Here is a 19,332-nt window from a genome sequence, read left to right on the forward strand (position 1 = left end):
CGGAGTTGGGGCACGATGGCCAGGCCTGTTGCCATAGGGCTCGGCCGGGCACAGCCGGAAGTCTTTGGAATGTGTGCAGGAAACCACCAAGAACACAGGGAGAACCACAAACTCCAAGAAGAGATGTTTCCAACAGAGACCTGGACCCAGATCTCCAGACTATGTGGCAGTGTTAACCGCTATATCACTGAATCCCACTGAAACCCAAATTTTTGACTGAGATTCCCCAACCCCCTTGCTGCATTGATTGAGACTTTGATTTGATCTGGGTCCCTCATGTACTGCCACATCTGCAGCTTGTACTGCTGTGTGAAGCAGGCGTCAGCTGTGTGAGCATATAAATGAAACCGGAGAAGAGTGAAAGCTAAACATTCTCCAGGATCAATATTCCAATATCTAACATCAGGGAACTCCAATAAGTACAACGCCAGGGACACTTCAATGGCAACATCAAGAAGGAGGGTTTACGCATACAGACACACATGCTAACGATTAGTGGGTTTCAGATAGTGATCAGGCAAGCACCATAAAATCCATCCTACTTATAAGCGTGGAATAATCCATTCGGGGGCGGATTTCAGTAGGGGTCCATACTAACCACGTCAGGGGGATGCGCTCACAAAAACAAAGCAGATCATTTGGAGCCGAGATGCATTGGCAAATTTTTTGAGGCAATGAAGCGAGGTCATATTGCAGAAAGCTAAATTAGCAATCAATGCTCATCAGGGTTGTTAACCCAGCAGGCCCCAGGCCAACGAGTATATGTCTGAATGCCAGTGACGAGTTAGGTGAGGTGTGGTCAGCTCAGTGTTCAAGCTATAAACCAAACTAGAGACAAATGTTTCAACGAGAATTCATTTGGAAAATGTGACCAGATTGGTTTATTTCTTATTAGTTTATTATAATATTTATTTATTTATAAAATGTTTATTTAATTTTTTTTTTTAATTGAGTGTGTGATATGATTCCTTCCTCATTTGTGCTCCCCCTTACAGTTCTTCCCGCTCCTACTGTGTTCTGTATTGCATATTTTTTCCCAGATGGCGCCGCTGTAGTGGCTGCTGTTGGCAGGAGCTCTGTGCTCTTGTGTCGTCCTTTTTGTGTTCCTGGTGTTTCCCTCTTGTTTTCATGTGGGTTTTTTTTTTGCCTTTTGGTTGGGGGACCCTTTGGGACTGTGAGACAATGGGTGGCACTTTCGGGACTCCCCCCCTAGCGTTTACCTGTTTCTCACCTTTTTTGTAAGGGCCCGCAATCCCGTCAGCGATCCTATACTGTCTCCCTGTAATGTTTGTCTAATCTTGAATGGGATTGGGCTTCCATCCCTCCATCTTCTTCCGCTTATCCGAGGTCGGGTCGCGGGGGCAGCAGCTTCTCCCCAGCCACTTCGTCCAGCTCCTCCCAGGGGATTCCGAGGCGTTCCCAGGACAGCCGGGAGACATAGTCTTCCCAACGTGTCCTGGGTCTTCCCCGTAGCCTCCTACCGGTCGGACGTGCCCTTAACACCTCCCTCGGGAGGCGTTCGGGTGGAATCCTGATCAGATGCCCAAACCACCTCATCTGGCTCCTCTCCATGTGGAGGAGCAACGGCTTTACTTTGAGTTCCTCCCGGATGACAGAGCTTCTCACCCTATCTCTGAGGAAACTCATTTCGACCCGCTTGTACCCGTGATCTTGTCCTTTCGGTCATAACCCAAAGCTCATGACCATAGGTGAGGATGGGAACGTAGATCGACCGGTAAATTGAGAGCTTTGCCTTCCGGCTCAGCTCCTTCTTCACCACAACGGATCGATACAGCGTCCGCATTACTGAAGACGGCGCACCGATCTCACCATCCACTCTTCCTTCACTCGTGAACAAGACTCCGAGGTACTTGAACTCCTCCACTTGGGGCAAGATCTCCTCCACAACCCGGAGATTGGGATTGGAATAGAGCTGAAAATCTTAATTTCCCCTCGGGGATTAATAAATTATTTCTGATTCTGATTGTGATTTCATGTTTTACCCAAACGACTAAATGGCTTCTCGGACATCTTTGTTTGGACAACAGGCAATGAGGCTGAACTAATGACCCGTACTCTAATCACATCACACAAGAAAAAGAGGTGTGCCGACACCCAAGAGGTCTTGTGTATTAGCACAAATCACTGACCTCTTTGACCACTGGTCATCTAAACCCTGACCACTACAGGTCGATACCCTGTCCGCCACCCGACCGATCCTTCCCTCTTCACCATCTCTTCATCCTCCTCCCGCCCGCAGAGCCCATTCACAGCTCCAATCAATGTCAAATTATGGGTTATTTATTGAATAATCAAAACGGTATTACCGGTCCGGCTGGCTGACTAGCATGCAGCGGTTGACAATTGGGTATTACAAGGTGGCGCTGGGACGGGACTATTCATCAGCCGAGCTGCCATGCATGCGTTTGAAATTAGGGTAATCAGTTGGCATGTAAACAGTGGGCTGAGCAGCTGGCTGCCAGACAGCAAGGCCATAACTCACATCTACTTATCGTCATTGACGCCGGAGCGTGTGTATTTGAACATCACATGCGTGTATGCAGAGGTGACGGCGTACGCGTTTAAGGATTATGGTATTTCCACATTATTCATGGTGTGTAAGGATTAGATGCTTCTTCACCTTCAGGCGATTTAAGATGTGATGCATTTCTCCGCCTACTTAATAATACATACAACCAGGGCGGGTTTCGACTAAGGAGTTTCATAGTCGAGTCTGATTTGTTAGACCGGGGGTCAGCAACCCGCGGCTCTTTGTGGCCGCCCTAGTGGCTCCCTGGAGCGTTTCTAAAAAAGGTTTGAAAACTAGTGGTTAGAGCAGGCCTGGGCAATTATTTGGACCCGGGGGGCCAAATTTAGAGAGAAAAATGTGTCTGGGGGCCGGTATATCTGATTTTTAGGAACACTAATACAAAACCAGTGAGGGTTGAACTCCGCCAAGGCTGCCCTTTGTCACCGATTCTGTTCATAACTTTTATGGACAGAATTTCTAGGCGCAGTCAAGGCGTTGAGGGGATCCGGTTTGGTGGCTGCAGGATTAGGTCTCTGCTTTTTGCAGATGATGTGGTCCTGATGGCTTCATCTGGCCAGGATCTTCAGCTCTCACTGGACCGGTTCGCAGCCGAGTGTGAAGCGACTGGGATGAGAATCAGCACCTCCAAGTCCGAGTCCATGGTTCTCGCCCGGAAAAGGGTGGAGTGCCATCTCCGGGTTGGGGAGGAGACCCTGCCCCAAGTGGAGGAGTTCAAGTACCTCGGAGTCTTGTTCACGAGTGAGGGAAGAGTGGATCGTGAGATCGACAGGCGGATCGGTGCGGCATCTTCAGTAATGCGGACGCTGTATCGATCCGTTGTGGTGAAGAAGGAGCTGAGCCGGAAGGCAAAGCTCTCAATTTACCGGTCGATCTACGTTCCCATCCTCACCTATGGTCATGAACTTTGGGTTATGACCGAAAGGACAAGATCACGGGTACAAGCGGCCGAAATGAGTTTCCTCCGCCGGGTGGCGGGGCTCTCCCTTAGAGATAGGGTGAGAAGCTCTGTCATCCGGGGGGAGCTCAAAGTAAAGCCGCTGCTCCTCCACATCGAGAGGAGCCAGATGAGGTGTTTCCGGCATCTGGTTAGGATGCCACCCGATCGCCTCTCTCAGGAGGTGTTTAGGGCACGTCCAACCGGTAGGAGGCCACGGGGAAGACCCAGGACACGTTGGGAAGACTATGTCTCCCGGCTGGCCTGGGAACGCCTCGGGAACGCCTCGGGATCCCCCGGGAGGAGCTGGACGAAGTGGCTGGGGAGAGGGAAGTCTGGGCTTCCCTGCTTAGGCTGCTGCCCCCGCGACCCGACCTCGGATAAGCGGAAGAAGATGGATGGATGGATGGATAATACAAAACCTCACAATAATGTCTGATTGAATGGCCCTGCGATGAGGTGGCGACTTGTCCAGGGTGTTCCCCACCTTCTGCCCGAATACAGCTGAGATAGGCTCCAGCACCCCCCGCGACCCAAAAAAGGGACAAGCGGTAGTAAATGGATGGATGGATGAATACTAAAAACATTATGACAGACCATCCATCCATCCATCCATCCATCTTCTTCCGCTTATCCGAGGTCGGGTCGCGGGGGCAGCAGCCTAAGCAGGGAAGCCCAGACTTCCCTCTCCCCAGCCACTTCGTCCAGCTCCTCCCGGGGGATCCCGAGGCGTTCCCAGGCCAGTCCTGGGTCTTCCCCGTGGCCTCCTACCAATCGGACGTGCCCTAAACACCTCCCGAGGGAGGCAATCGGGTGGCATCCTGACCAGATGCCCGAACCACCTCATCTGGCTCCTCTCGATGTGGAGGAGCAGCGGCTTTACTTTGAGCTCCCCCCCGGATGACAGAGCTTCTCACCCTATCTCTAAGGGAGAGCCCCTCCACCCGGCGGAGGAAACTCATTTCGACCGCTTGTACCCGTGATCTTGTCCTTTCGGTCATAACCCAAAGCTCATGACCATAGGTGAGGATGGGAACGTAGATCGACCGGTAAATTGAGAGCTTTGCCTTTCGGCTCAGCTCCTTCTCCACCACAACGGTTCGATACAGCGTCCGCATTACTGAAGATGCCGCACCGATCCGCCTGTCGATCTCACGATCCACTCTTCCCTCACTCATGAACAAGACTCCGAGGTACTTGAACTCCTCCACTTGGGGCAGGGTCTCCTCCCCAACCCGGAGATGGCACTCCACCCTTTTCCGGGCAAGAACCATGGACTCGGACTTGGAGGTGCTGATTCTCATCCCAGTCGCTTCACACTCGGCTGCGAACCGATCCAGCGAGAGCTGAAGATCCTGGCCTGATGAAGCCATCAGGACCACATCATCTGCAAAAAGCAGAGACCTAATCCTGCAGCCACTAAACCGGATCCCCTCAACGCCTTGACTGCGCCTAGAAATTCTGTCCATAAAAGTTATGAACAGAATCGGTGACAAAGGGCAGCCTTGGCGGAGTCCAACCCTCACTGGAAACGTGTCCGACTTACTGCCGGCAATGCGGACCAAGCTCTGACACTGATCATACAGGGAGCGGACCGCCAAAATCAGACAGTCCGATACCCCATACTCTCTGAGCACTCCCCACAGGATTTCCCGAGGGACACGGTCGAATGCCTTCTCCAAGTCCACAAAGCACATGTAGACTGGTTGGGCAAACTCCCATGCACCCTCAAGGACCCTGCCGAGAGTATAGAGCTGGTCCACAGTTCCACGACCAGGACGAAAACCACACTGTTCCTCCTGAATCCGAGGTTCGACTATCCGGCGTAGCCTCCTCTCCAGTACACCTGAATAGACCTTACCGGGAAGGCTGAGGAGTGTGATCCCACGATAGTTAGAACACACCCTCCGATTCCCCTTCTTAAAGAGAGGAACCACCATCCCGGTCTGCCAATCCAGAGGTACCGCCCCCGATGTCCACGCGATGCTGCATTATGACAGACCGCCTTAAAAAAACGGAATGGAGTTTTACATTTATTTACTGAATGAGACACCCAGAATGTACATGAAAATAAAGAATGTGGGATTTACAATATTAACGATGAAGGATAAAACACCGAATTTTGACAACATATGATTGTCAACTCCCCTCTCCATCCACATATTTTACAATCAAGCGAAACGCAACAAAAATGCAACAAACAGTGACATATGAACGCGAAGGGTAAACAAAAAACCCACCGACAATCTGATACATCACTAAGATTTAGAACTTTGTTGTGAAAATCTCCTTCCACGTCTGTCCCTGACACCCACATTTCAGGCTCTGGAAACACTCTGTGGAAACACTCCCCACCCACACTGCTTAGTGCCTCGTCTGAGCTGCTGTGACTTACATTACCATAGTAACTAATTCGATGACCATAGTAACTAATGCGATTACCATAGTAGTTAATCAGATGAACATAGTAACTAATTAGATGACCATAGTATCTAATTAGATTACCACAGTAACTAGTATATCACGCAAAAGCGCAGATTATTTTGCATGATAAGGCGCAAATTATTTGGGAATGTCCGGCGGGCCAGATTGAAAAGCTTAGCATGTGGCCCCCGGGCCTTAATTTGCCCAGGTCTGGGTTAGAGTGTCCTCCCTGAGATGGGTAGGTCGTGAGTTCCAACCCCGGCCGAGTCATACCAAAGACTATAAAAATGGGAGCCATTACCTCCCTGCTTGGCACTCAGCATCAAGGGTTGGAATTGGGGGTTAAATCACCAAAAATTATTCCCAGGCGTGGCCACCGCTGCTGCTCACTGCTCCCCTCACCTCCCAGGGGGTGATCAAGGGTGATGGGTCAAATGCAGAGGATAATTTTGCCACACCTAGTGTGTGTGTGTGACTATCATTGGTACTTTAACTTTTTATTTGTTAGACCGGGGTTCAGCAACCCGCGGCTCTCGATCTTTAGCGCCGCCCTAGTGGCTGCCTGGAGCGTTTCTAAAAAAAGGATTGGAAAATGGAAAAAGATGTAGGGGGAAAATACATTTACACAAACCTTCCCAACTGTTAGAACTACCACTGTGTAACATGTTTGTGTGTATGCTTCACTCTAGACACTATTTGGGGAACATCTGTTTTGTCCTACTAATTTCGGCGGTTCTTGAACTCACCATAGTGCGGACTGTTTGTTTACATTTAAAATCCTCCACTCCTTCTTCGTCTCATTTTGTCCACCAAACGTTTTATGCTGTGCGGGAATGCAAAAAGGTGGGTTTTGTTGACGTTAATGACTTGTCAGAGTGCTAATCAGGCATATTTGGTCAGTGCATGACCGCAAGCTAATCGATGCTAACATGCTATATAGGCTAGCTGCATGTACATATTGCATCACCATGCCTCATTGGTAGGTATATTTCAGCTTGTTTGATATTCTTTAATATCCATTAATTACCATGAATTGATTTACGTGGACCCCGACTTAAACAAGTTCAAAAAACGTATTCGTGTGTTACCATTTAGTGGTAAATTGTACGGAATATGTACTGTACTGTGCAATCTACTAATAAAAGTTTTAATCAATCAATCAATCAATCCAAAATTCAATGGTCAAATCAACGTCACAACCCAACATTGATAAAATGTCAACAAAAACGACATGTTCCGATGTTATTGTGAGGAGGCGTGGCCTGCGGACCTGCAGCGAGGCGGGGTGTGTAGATGGCCCAGCTGGGGCTCGTTTGACTGATCACCTGTCACTCTATAAAAGGGCAGCAGCCGGGAAGGAAATGGTTGGAGAGTTTGGACACGTTGAAAAAAATGGAGTGGTTGATGGTGAAGAGAATACACGAGCACGAGCGAGACGGAAACGTAGACAGAGACGAGAGCGGACGGCTGAAAAGCAACCCGAAGAGCGAGACCGTCATGAGAGGCGATTGCTGAAAAGCAGAGCGATAAGTTTATTGCAAAATAAACCAAATCACAAAACCGTCAAGCCTGTCATGTCCGTTCTTGGTGGTCCGAGCAAGACCTCCGCAGTTGTGTTTGAGTTGTTCGATGTCAGGACCTGATTCATCAAGTTCTCAATGTTGTTTTAATGTCTTGTGCCTGCTGGGTTATATTATTATTATTGTTTTTGCTCAAGCAAATCATAGTAAAAATGTACAGAGATTGAATTCAGTACTTTTCTATCCTTATTTGTTTGAGGACGTGATTATTTGAGCACTTTAGACGGGCAGAAAAACAAAAGGCTCGTAATCAATGCGGGGAATCCTAGGAGTTTGGATTCGAAACCCAGAGTCCCTGGGCCACTTGTAAACTAATCTGTCAGGGCGGCTTTTGTGTTGGAGGTCAACAGACATCATTACCGCGGGTGTGCAAGGGGCAGAGGCGAGGGCAAGTCAGCACATGTGTGTGCGTGCGGGTGTGCTGGTGTGTGTGAAGGGCAGATGAGAGGGCCGAGTGGTCGCTGCGGGCAGATCAACTTTCCCTCCTGGGCTTTGGCCTACAAGCTGGGCTGAAAGTGGACCGATCAGAGTTGAGCAAGTTAAGAGTAATTTGTGTTTTAGCAAGGTATGAGTTCAAAATGGTAGCGTTGAGATGTTTAATGGTATGATTAGATAGGATAAAATAGGCTTTCAAGAAGAACTTTGTCAAGTCGTAGGATATCCGGACGGTAGTGAGAGAGAAAACCCTGTATTTGACCACTTACTCGTGAAAATTCAGCCAATTTGATTGGAACAATGAGAATCATACACAAATACATTCATTACAAATAATGTGTTTATGTTTATGTCAAAGGATGTTTGCATTCTTCTAGGTCATTCTATTCTCAGGGCTTTGGTTATCTTAGAAGACGTTTCGCCTCCCGTCCGTCAGTTCATGCTCTTGGCCTTACAGTCCTGGTCAAAAGTGTACATACACTTGTAAAGAACATCATGTCATGGCTGTCTTGAGTTTACAATCAATTCTACAACTCTTATTTTTTTGTGATAGAGTGATTGGTCACAAAAATACATTCATGAAGGGTCAAAAGTATACATACAGCAATGTTAATATTTGCTTACATGTCCCTTGGCAAGTTTCACTGCAATAAGGCGCTTTTGGTAGCCATCCACAAGCTTCTGCTTGAATTTTTGACCACTCCTCTTGACAAAATTGGTGCAGTTCAGCTAAATGTGTTTTTTTTTTTGACATGGACTTGTTTCTTCAGCATTGTCCACACGTTTAAGTCAGGACTTTGTGAAGGCCATTCTAAAACCTTCATTCTAGCCTGATTTAGCCATTCCTTTACCATTTTTGAGGTGTGTTTGGGGTCATTGTCCTGTTGGAACACCCAACTGCGCCCAAGACCCAACCTCCGGGCTGATGATTTTAGCTTGTCCTGAACAATTTGGAGCTAATCCTCCTTTTTCATTGTCCCATTTACTCTCTGTAAAGCACCAGTTCCATTGGCAGCAAAAAGCCGGGATTTTTTCTTTCAAAAAGTCTGGATTTTTTCCAAGTGTCCAAAAGTCGGAAATTTTTCTAAGTGTCAAAAAGTTGGGATTTTTTCTAAGTGTTAAAAAGTCGGGATTTTTTCTAAATGTCAAAAAATCTGCATTTTTTTCCAAGTGTTCAAAAGTCGGAAATTTTTCTAAGTGTCAAAAACACGGTATTTTTTCTAAGGGTCAAAAAGTCTGGATTTTTTCTAACTGTCAAAAAGTCTGGATTTTTTCTAAGTGTCAAAAAATCGGGATTTTTTCTTAGTGTCAAAAAGTCAGGATTTTTTTCTAAATGTCAAAAAATTGGGATTTTTTTATAAGAGTCAATAAATCAGGATTTTTTTTGTCAAAAAGTGGGGATTGCTGTGTCAAAAAATCTGGATATTTTCTAAATATCAAAAAAATCTGGATTTTTACTAAATGTCAAAAATTCTGGATTTTTTTCCTAAGTGTTCAAAAACACAGTGTTTTTTCTAACTGTCAAAAAGTTGGGATTTTTTCTAAAAGTCAAAAAGTTTGGATTTTTTCGAAATGTCAAAAAAATCTGGATTTTTTCTAAATATCAAAAAATCTGGATTTTTTCTAAATATCAAAAAATCTGGATTTTTTCTAAATATCAAAAAATCTGGATTTTTTCTAAATATCAAAAAATCTGGATTTTTTCTAAGTGTCAAAAAATCGGGATTTTTTTCGAAATGTCAAAAAGTCAGGAATTTTTCCATGTGTCAAAAAGTCGGGATTTTTTCTAAGTGTCAAAAAGTCGGGGTGTTTTCTAAGTGTCAAAAAGTCGGGATTTTTTCTAAATGTCAAAAAATCTGGATTTTTTCTAAATGTCAAAAAATCTGGATTTTTTCTAAAAGTCAAGAAGTCAGGAATTTTTTTGTCAAAAAGTGGGGATTTTCTGTGTCAAAAAATTTGGATTTTTTTCTAAATGTCAAAAAATCTGGATTTTTTCTTAATGTCAAAAAATCTGGATTTTTTTCAAAGTGTTGAATAGTCAGAAATTTTTCTAAGTGTCAAAAACACGGTATTTTTTTCTAAGTGTCAAAAAGTCGGGATTTTTTCTAAATGTCAAAAAATCGGGATTTCTTTTGGTCAAAAAGTCTGGATTTCTTCTAAATGTTAAAAAGTCGGGATTTTTTCTAGGTGTCATAAAATCTGGATTTTTTCTAAATGTCAAAAAGTCAGGAATTTTTCCAAGTGTCAAAAAGTCGGGATTTTTTCTAAGTGTCAAAAAGTCGGGGTGTTTTCTAAGTGTCAAAAAGTCTGGATTTTTTTTGGTCAAAATGTCTGGATTTTTTTTAAGTGTCAAAAAATCGGGATTTTTTTCAAGTGTCAAAAAATCTGGATTTTTTTCTAAGTGTCAAAAAGTCGGGATTTTTTCTAAATGTCAAAAAATCGGGATTTTTTCTAAATGTCAAAAAATCAGGATTTTTTCTAAGAGTCAAGAAGTCAGGATTTTTTTTTTGTCAAAAAGTGGGGATTCTGTGTCAAAAAATTTTGATTTTTTTCTAAATGTCAAAAAATCTGGATTTTTTCTTCATGTCAAAAAATCTGGATTTTTTCAAAGTGTTCAATAGTCAGAAATGTTTCTAAGTGTCAAAAACACGGTATTTTTTCTAAGTGTCAAAAAGTCAGGATTTTTTCCAAGTGTCAAAAAATCGGGATTTTTTTTTGGTCAAAAAGTCTGGTATTTTTCTATGTGTCAAAAAGTCTGGATTTTTTTTGGTCAAAAAGTCTGGATTTTTTTTAAGTGTCAAAAAATCGGGATTTTTTTCCAAGTGTCAAAAAATCTGGCTTTTTTCTAAATGTCAAAAAGTCTGGATTTTTTCCAAGTGTCTAAAAAAGTCGGGATTTTTTCTAAATTTCAACAACACAGAATTTTTTCTAAGCGTCAAAAAGTCGGGATTTTTTCTAAGTGTCAACAACAGAGAATTTTTTCTAAGTGTCAAAAATTCGGGATTTTCGGGACCACCATGCTTGACGGTAAGTGTGGTTTTCCTGGGACTAAAGGCCTCACCTTTTCAAACATATTGCTGGGTATTGTGGCCAAACAGCTACATTTTTGTTTCATCTGACATCACATGGACAAAGATAAGACTTTCTGGAGGAAAGTTCTGTGGTCAGATGAAACAAAAATGGAGCTGTTTGGCCACAATACCCAGCAATATGTTTGGAGGAGAAAAGGTGAGGCCTTTAATCCCAGGAACACCACACCTACTGTAAAACATGGTGGTGGTAGTATTATGCTCTGGGCCTGTTTTGCTGCCGATGGAACTGCTGCTTTACAGAGCATGGGACAATGAAAAAGGAGGATTACCTCCAAATTGTTCAGGACAAGCTAAAATCATCAGCCCGGAGGTTGGGTCTTGGGCGCAGTTGGGTGTTCCAACAGGACAATGACCTTAAAGTGGTAAAGGAATGGCCAAATCAGGCTAGAATGAAGGTTTTTAGAATGGCCTTCCCAAAGTCCTGACTTAAACGTGTGGGCAATGCTGAAGAAACAAGTCCATGTCAGGAAAACCAACACATTTAGCTGAACTGCACCAATTTTGTCAAGAGAAGTGGTCAAAAATTCAAGCAGAAGCTTGTGGATGGCTACCAAAAGCGCCTTATTGCAGGTAAACTTGCCAAGGGACATATAAGCAAATATTAACATTGCTGTATGTATACTTTTGACCCAGCACATTTGCTCACATTTTCAGTAGACCCATAATAAATTCATAAAAGAAGCAAACTTCATGAATGTTTTATGTGACCAACAAGTATGTGCTCCAATCACTACATCACAAGAAAATAAAGAGTTGTAGAAATGACTGGAAACTCAAGACAGCCATGACATTATGTTCTTTACAAGTGTATGTACACTTTTGACCGCGACTGTAGGTTGAAAGTCACTAAACTGCAGTTCATAGTTTCACCACAAGTTAGCGTCACATGTTGCTTGACTAAAACCAGCTCGACACGTCAGAGAAGAAGAATGCATTGCCTTAAATATCCAAATGTGTCTCCTCTTTACTGTGTCGCAGGTTAGTGAAATGTGCTTAAATATGAACAAACACGACGTGTAAAACTTGTTATGAAGATATTTTTGTTGCTTCGCCGTGTATATCTGATCTTTAAATGTGTTTTAAAACGGCCACAAACGGTCCTAAACGTAGATGCTAACACGCTAATGCTAACAGGCCCAATACTTGAGTTGCTAGTGTGAATTTAAAATAGCACTAAAATGTCGTAAATAAGCTCAACAAAGGCAATATAACGTGAATGTGTATATATATTAGTATGATGTGTCACTTTTATTTAAACTGGAATGTATCACTTTTTTATTTAAACTGAAACGTGTGGATTATAGTAAGATAATAATGTGCCATATTATAATTTAATTAAATAAGCGTGATCATATCTGTTATAAGACGATGTTAAAGTTTAAAGGAACTAACCAAGGTCTGAATTTCAGTAAAACTAAAATAATCATGGATGTCTTTTTACTATACAAAAGTGATTAAATGAATGTATATATTTGTAAACGCTCTGAAGTGGGAAAGAGGTAGGATTAAACAAGCTTTGCTTCTTCCTACTCCTTTTCAGACATGATGTAAAGTGAAATGATATGAAATTGTGTGACGTATTATGCCTTAAGTGTGTTCATGTTCGAAATAAACTGAAGAAAGAAAGAATGAGGTCCAATTATATGTCAAATGAGAGGTATTCTCATGTATTTGTGCTGTAAAACAATTTAACATTAAAAACAATGGTGTGCTACATATTAATTGGATACTGTAGGTGGGTGTCCTCCAACCTCCGAGGACAAAGCTACGAACAACGGGAGACTTCCCAGTCTGTTGAACGCTCTCCCTAACCACCTGAGGGCACCACAGACTGGGGATGCTTTTAAAAAAGGCTTAAAAACCCTTCTTTAAAAAAAAAAAAAAAACACTTTTTTTTAGATATATGCGTGCTAGTTCTAGTTTTTATTTTTATTTATTTGTATCATATGTATATATATATATATATATATATATATATATATATATATATATATATATATATATATATATATATATATATTTTAATACACTGTAGCACTTTGAGGTTGTTTGCTCAATGGAAAGTGCTTTTTACAAATAAAATCTATTATTATAACATAACTACTGTCCTAAGAGAGGCAACACGATCCATTGAATGCCCTGAGTAAATTAATATTCATTTTATGTTATCAAAGAACATCCATTTTGTACGCCCCCTTATTCTCATTAGGGTCAAAGGAGTGCTGGAACCTATCCCAGCGGACTTAGGGCAGGGTACACAGTATGTACCTTCTGAACAGAATGAGTAAATGACGAAGGTTGTATCGGTTGTATGTTCCCTTTTATTAGGGAAATGGATCAAGACATTGGCAATACTCGGAAAAAAGTACCACTACTTTTTTTCCCTAAGCCTTGAACCCTGCGGCTTGTAACACGGTGCGGCTAATTTATGGATTTTTCTTCACTGGCGGCCATAATGCAAATAGTTTCCATAAAAGCACACGCAAATGCATTGAAATGGTGTGTTTTTGTGTGTGCTACGGTGCCATCTTTTGGACGAGTTCACACACCGGGTGAATTAAAGCTTTGAACCGGAAGCACACGCGCCGTTCCGTCTTCTGTTCGTCATAGCGTTTCTGCTCGTATGGATTCCTCATTCGTCACTCCAAGCAACGTTTGTAAGTTTTACAATATAACTAAAACAATTCGTACTTACTAAACCGTCCCTTGTGTGATGTCTGATGAGTGTTTTCATGCATATTTGTACGCGCTATCGTAATTTAATGATGCTAACTAATATAGTAACATGTTTACGAGTGTCTTGTGTTTATGTATTTAACTTACAACGGCATTCTTTTTGTGTTGTTTCAGTTTCGTAAATTCACCAAGACGTCGCCGTGGACTTATTGAGTCTGTTGAGCTGATTGGAGAGCTAGCTTCCGCAGCTAGGGGGTCCATGACCATGACTTCTGTTTCGTTTGATCAGTCGCATTATAGACACCGTTTGGAAACAATTAAGGTATGTAAATAAACATTTACAAAATGTTTCTGTGTAAATAACTAATTTCATAGCAAATATATCTGCAGTTTATATACCGTATTTTCCGCACTATTAACCGCACCTAAAAACCACAAATTTACTCAAAAGCTGACAGTGTGGCTTATAACCCGGTGCGCTTTATATATGGATTAATATTAAGATTCATTTTCATAAAGTTTCGGTCTCGCAACTACGGTAAACAGCCGCCATCTTTTTTCCCCGTAGAAGAGGAAGTGCTTCTTCTTCTACGCAAGCAACCGCCAAGGTAAGCACCCGCCCCCATAGAACAGGAAGCGCTTCTTCTTCTACTGTAAGCAACCACCCGCCCGCGTAGAAGAAGAAGAAGGGCGCGGATATTACGTTTCATTTCCTTTGTGTGTTTACATCTGTAAAGACCACAAAATGGCTCCTACTAAGCGACAGGTTTCCGGTTCATGAAAAGACGCAATCTCTCCATCCGCACACGGACTACTATTTCACAGCAACTGCCTAAAGACTTTCAAGAAAAGCTGGCTACTTTCCGTGCATATTGTAAAAACAAGATAGCTGAAAAAAAGATCCGGCCAGAGAACATTATCAACATGGACGAGGTTCCACTGACTTTTGATATTCCTGTGAACCGCACTGTGGATACAACGGGAGCACGTACGGTGAATATTCGCACCACAGGGAATGAGAAGTCATCCTTCACTGTGGTTCTAGCTTGCCATGCTAATGGCCAGAAACTTCCACCCATGGTGATATTCAAAAGGAAGACCTTGCCAAAAGAGACCTTTCCAGCCGGCGTCATCATAAAAGCTAACTCGAAGGGATGGATGGATGAAGAAAAGATGAGCGAGTGGTTAAGGTAAGTTTACGCGAAGAGGCCGGGTGGCTTTTTTCACGCAGCTCCGTCCATGTTGATATACGACTCCATGCGCGCCCACATCACGCTGGTTTTTAATATATTATTAAAGTTTGACTGACCTATCTGACTGTTTTTTTGACATTCCTTTAGCGCAGTTAGATGCGGCTTATAACACGGGGCGGCTTATAGGTGGACAAAGTTTTGAAATATGCCGTTCATTGAAGGCGCGGCTTATAACCCAGGGCGGCTTATGGTGCGGAAAATACGGTATATATATGGATAAATATGGAATAATATATGGAAAAAATATTATTTTCCTTCTGAAATTTAGTGGGTGCGCTCTTTAGTTCGAAAAATACGGTAGCTACTAGTGTTGTCCCGATACCAATATTTTACTAAAAAATGTTCGATACTTTTCTACAAACCCCGTTTCCATATGAGTTGGTAAATTGTGTTAGATGTAAATATAAACGGAATACAATGATTTGCAAATCATTTTCAACCCATATTCAGTTGAATATGCTACAAAGACAACATATTTGATGTTCAAACTGATAAACATTTTTTTTTTTGCAAATAATCATTAACTTTAGAATTTGATGCCAGCGACACGTGACAAAGAAGTTGGGAAAGGTGGCAATAAATACTGATAAAGTTGAGGAATGCTCATCAAACACTTATTTGGAACATCCCACAGGTGAACAGGCAATTTGGGAACAGGTGGGTGCCATGATTGAGTATAAAAGTAGATTCCATGAAATGCTCAGTCATTCACAAACAAGGATGGGGCGAGGGTCACCACTTTGTCAGCAAATGCGTGAGCAAATTGTTGAACAGTTTAAGAAAAACTTTTCTCAACCAGCTATTGCAAGGAATTTAGGGATTTCACCATCTACGCTCCGTAATATCATCAAAGGGTTCAGAGAATCAGGAGAAATCACTGCACGTAAGCAGCTAAGCCCGTGACCTTTGATCCCTCAGGCTGTACTGCATCAACAAGCGACGAAAGTGTGTAAAGGATATCACCACATGGGCTCAGGAACACTTCAGAAACCCACTGTCAGTAACTACAGTTGGTCGCTACATCTGTAAGTGCAAGTTAAAACTCTCCTATGCAAGGCGAAAACCGTTTATCAACAACACCCAGAAACGCCGTCGGCTTCGCTGGGCCTGAGCTCATCTAAGATGGACTGATACGAAAGTGGAAAAGTGTTCTGTGGTCTGACGAGTCCACATTTCCAATTGTTTTTGGAAACTGTGGACGTCTTGTCCTCCGGACCAAAGAGGAAAAGAACCATCCGGATTGTTATCGGCGCAAAGTGTAAAAGGCAGCATGTGTGATGGTATGGGGGTGTATTAGTGCCCAAGACATGGGTAACTTACACATCTGTGAAGGCGGCATTAATGCTGAAAGGTACATACAGGTTTTGGAGCAACACAAGCAACGTTACCATGGACGCCCCTGCTTATTTCAGCAAGACAATGCCAAGCCATGTGTTACATCAACGTGGCTTCATAGTAAAAGAGTGCGGGTACTAGACTGGCCTGCCTGTAGTCCAGACCTGTCTCCCATTGAAAATGTGTGGCGCATTATGAAGCCTAAAATAGCACAACGGAGACCCCCGGACTGTTGAACAACTTAAGCTGTACATCAAGCAAGAATGGGAAAGAATTCCACCTGAGAAGCTTCAAAAATGTGTCTCCTCAGTTCCCAAATGTTTACTGAGTGTTGTTAAAAGGAAAGGTCATGTAACACAGTGGTGAACATGCCCTTTCCCAACTACTTTGGCACGTGTTGCAGCCATGAAATTCTAAGTTAATTATTATTTGCAAAAAAAAACAAAGTTTATGAGTTTGAACATCAAATATGTTGTCTTTGTAGTGCATTCAACTGAATATGGGTTGAAAAGGATTTGCAAATCATTGTATTCCGTTTATATTTACATCTAACACAATTTCCCAACTCATATGAAAACGGGGTTTGTAATAAAGGGGACCACAAAAATGTCATTATTGAAGATGTAGCCACAGCTTTCCTCAAGGTCACGCTTCTACAACCTCTATACCCTCATTGCATGTCGCCATATTTTCGTCCCTCAAAAAGCATTAGAAAAGGCAACGTTGCGGTGGGATAAGTAAATTAGGATCGGGTTTTTTGCCTTCCCCGGGTCACAGAGGGAGGTAGAGTTACCAGCAATAAGATCACGACGAGACCAATTTCATTTTCATTGCCATTGAAAACAAACAATGGGCACCTAATAGCCCCTGCAGCATCTGTGGCCTTCAGCGGGCCAAAACACACACCGTGGTCTGGTCGATAGACAGTAGATGCACCAACGCGGGCTCGAGTAATGGCTTTTCTCTCCCCTAATAGTTGAAAGCTGCCGTCTCCAGGAAAAAAGTGGCCTGAGTGCTCGTGAAGACGGCAATCATATCAGGCAAAAGAGGAGAATAGAGGTTTATCGACTCAGAGAGGGTGACAGACATGCAGAGTGGTCACGTCTGGCCAATACATATCTACTCCAACGCCCGGTTTGTCATCAGTGGACAATCTGGGATATTGATGTCAAAACATATTTGTTGCTTCTGTAACACATGCAGATCGCTTTCATTGAAAACAGCCTCATACACATGTCAGTCGTAATGAAAGTGAACTCCAAAGTAGGGCTGGGCGATATATGGAATACACTGAATATATCGCGGGTTTGACTCTGTGCGATATAGAAAATGACTATATGGTGATATTGGAATATACGTTCTCACGCAGTTGCTTTCAGCTGCGGGCATTACACTACAGCAGGGGTGCTCATTACGTCGATCGCGAGCTACCGGTCGATCGTGGAGGGTGTGTCAGTCGATCACCAGCCAGGCATTAAAAAAATAGTCCTAAAAATGAGCGATCATAAATCTTCACTATGACGTCACTTTCGTCACTTGATTGACATTCACGGCACCCGAGGGTCTTCTGAGATGACGCTGGCTGCTGCCAGCTTATTAAAATTACCGACTGGAAGGCGAGAAACACTTTATTTCAACAGACTATGGCGCCGTACCTGTCGTCAAAACTCCAAAGACCGACTGCACAGTTGCACAATAAAAGCGCTTCTTCATCCTGCCTGCGCTACCAAAATAAGAGTCTCAGAAAGCTGGCGTGCACAAGCTAGCAAGCTACGGAGTTTGCCAACAATGTATTTCTTGTAAAGTGTATACAAAGGAGTACGGAAGCTGGACAAATAAGATGCCAAAAACCAACCACTTTCATGTGGTATTGGACAGAAAGGAGGACTTTTTTTCTCCTCCATTCGAAAATGCGGAACTTATCAGCACCACTGTCTGATTCCAATCAATGCAAGTCATCACAATCAGGTAATACACCAACTTATATTCTTGTCTTCATGAAAGAAAGGAATCTATATGTGTTAAACATGCTTGTATTATCTTTAAACACCTTTAACTTGTTAACAATATTAACTATATGTGTTAAACATGCTTGTATTATCTTTAAACACCTTTAAGTTGTTAACAATATTAACTATATGTGTTAAACATGCTTGTATTATCTTTAAACACCTTTAACTTGTTAACAATATTAACTATGTGTTAAACATGCTTGTATTATCTTTAAACACCTTTAACTTGTTAACAATATTAACTATATGTGTTAAACATGCTTGTATTATCATTAAACACCTTTAACTTGTTAACAATATTAACTATATGTGTTAAACATGCTTGTATTGTCTTTAAACACCTTTAAGTTGTTAACAATATTAACTATATGTGTTAAACATGCTTGTATTATCTTTAAACACCTTTAACTTGTTAACAATATTAACTGTGTTAAACATGCTTGTATTATCTTTAAACACCTTTAACTTGTTAACAATATTAATTATATGTGTTAAACATGCTTGTATTATCTTTAAACACCTTTAACTTATTACCAATATTGACTATAAGTGTTAAACATGCTTGTATTATCTTTAAACACCTTTAACTTGTTAACAATATTAACTGTGTTAAACATTCTTGTATTATCATTAAACACCTTTAATTTATTAACAATATTAACTATATGTGTTAAACATGCTTGCATTATCATTAAACATCTTTAACTTGTTAACAATATTAACAATATGTGTTAAACATGCTTGTATTATCATTAAACACCTTTAACTTGTTAACAATATTAACTATATGTGTTAAACATGCTTGTATCATCATTAAACACCTTTAACTTGTTAACAATATTAACTATATGTATTAAACATACTTGTATTTTCATTCAACACCTTTAATTTATTAACAATATTAACTATATGTGTTAAACATACTTGTATTATCATTAAACACCTTTAACTTGTTAACAAAAACATATGTTTCATAAATAAGTAAATATAAATTATACATATGAATGTGGTAGATCCCCACGACTTGATCAATTGAAAAG

General features: G+C 42.0%; 1 protein-coding gene and 1 long non-coding RNA gene across 8 annotated transcripts in view; one reads left to right on the forward strand and one right to left on the reverse strand.

The window, feature by feature from the left end:
* rnf220a (ring finger protein 220a) overlaps positions 1–19,332 on the reverse strand; it is a 482,952-nt gene that overhangs the window by 211,529 nt on the left and 252,091 nt on the right. The gene's annotated exons all lie outside the window — the stretch shown is intronic.
* The window catches only part of LOC133582069 (uncharacterized), an 82,389-nt gene continuing 74,983 nt past the window's right edge, over positions 11,927–19,332 (forward strand). Inside the window, exons 1-2 of the long non-coding RNA XR_009812416.2 lie at positions 11,927–11,994; positions 13,867–14,014. This is a non-coding gene — a long non-coding RNA (uncharacterized lncRNA). The remainder of the gene's footprint in view (positions 11,995–13,866; positions 14,015–19,332) is intronic.

The sequence above is a fragment of the Nerophis lumbriciformis genome, linkage group LG03 (assembly GCF_033978685.3).
Source record: "Nerophis lumbriciformis linkage group LG03, RoL_Nlum_v2.1, whole genome shotgun sequence".
Lineage (NCBI taxonomy): Eukaryota > Metazoa > Chordata > Actinopteri > Syngnathiformes > Syngnathidae > Nerophis > Nerophis lumbriciformis.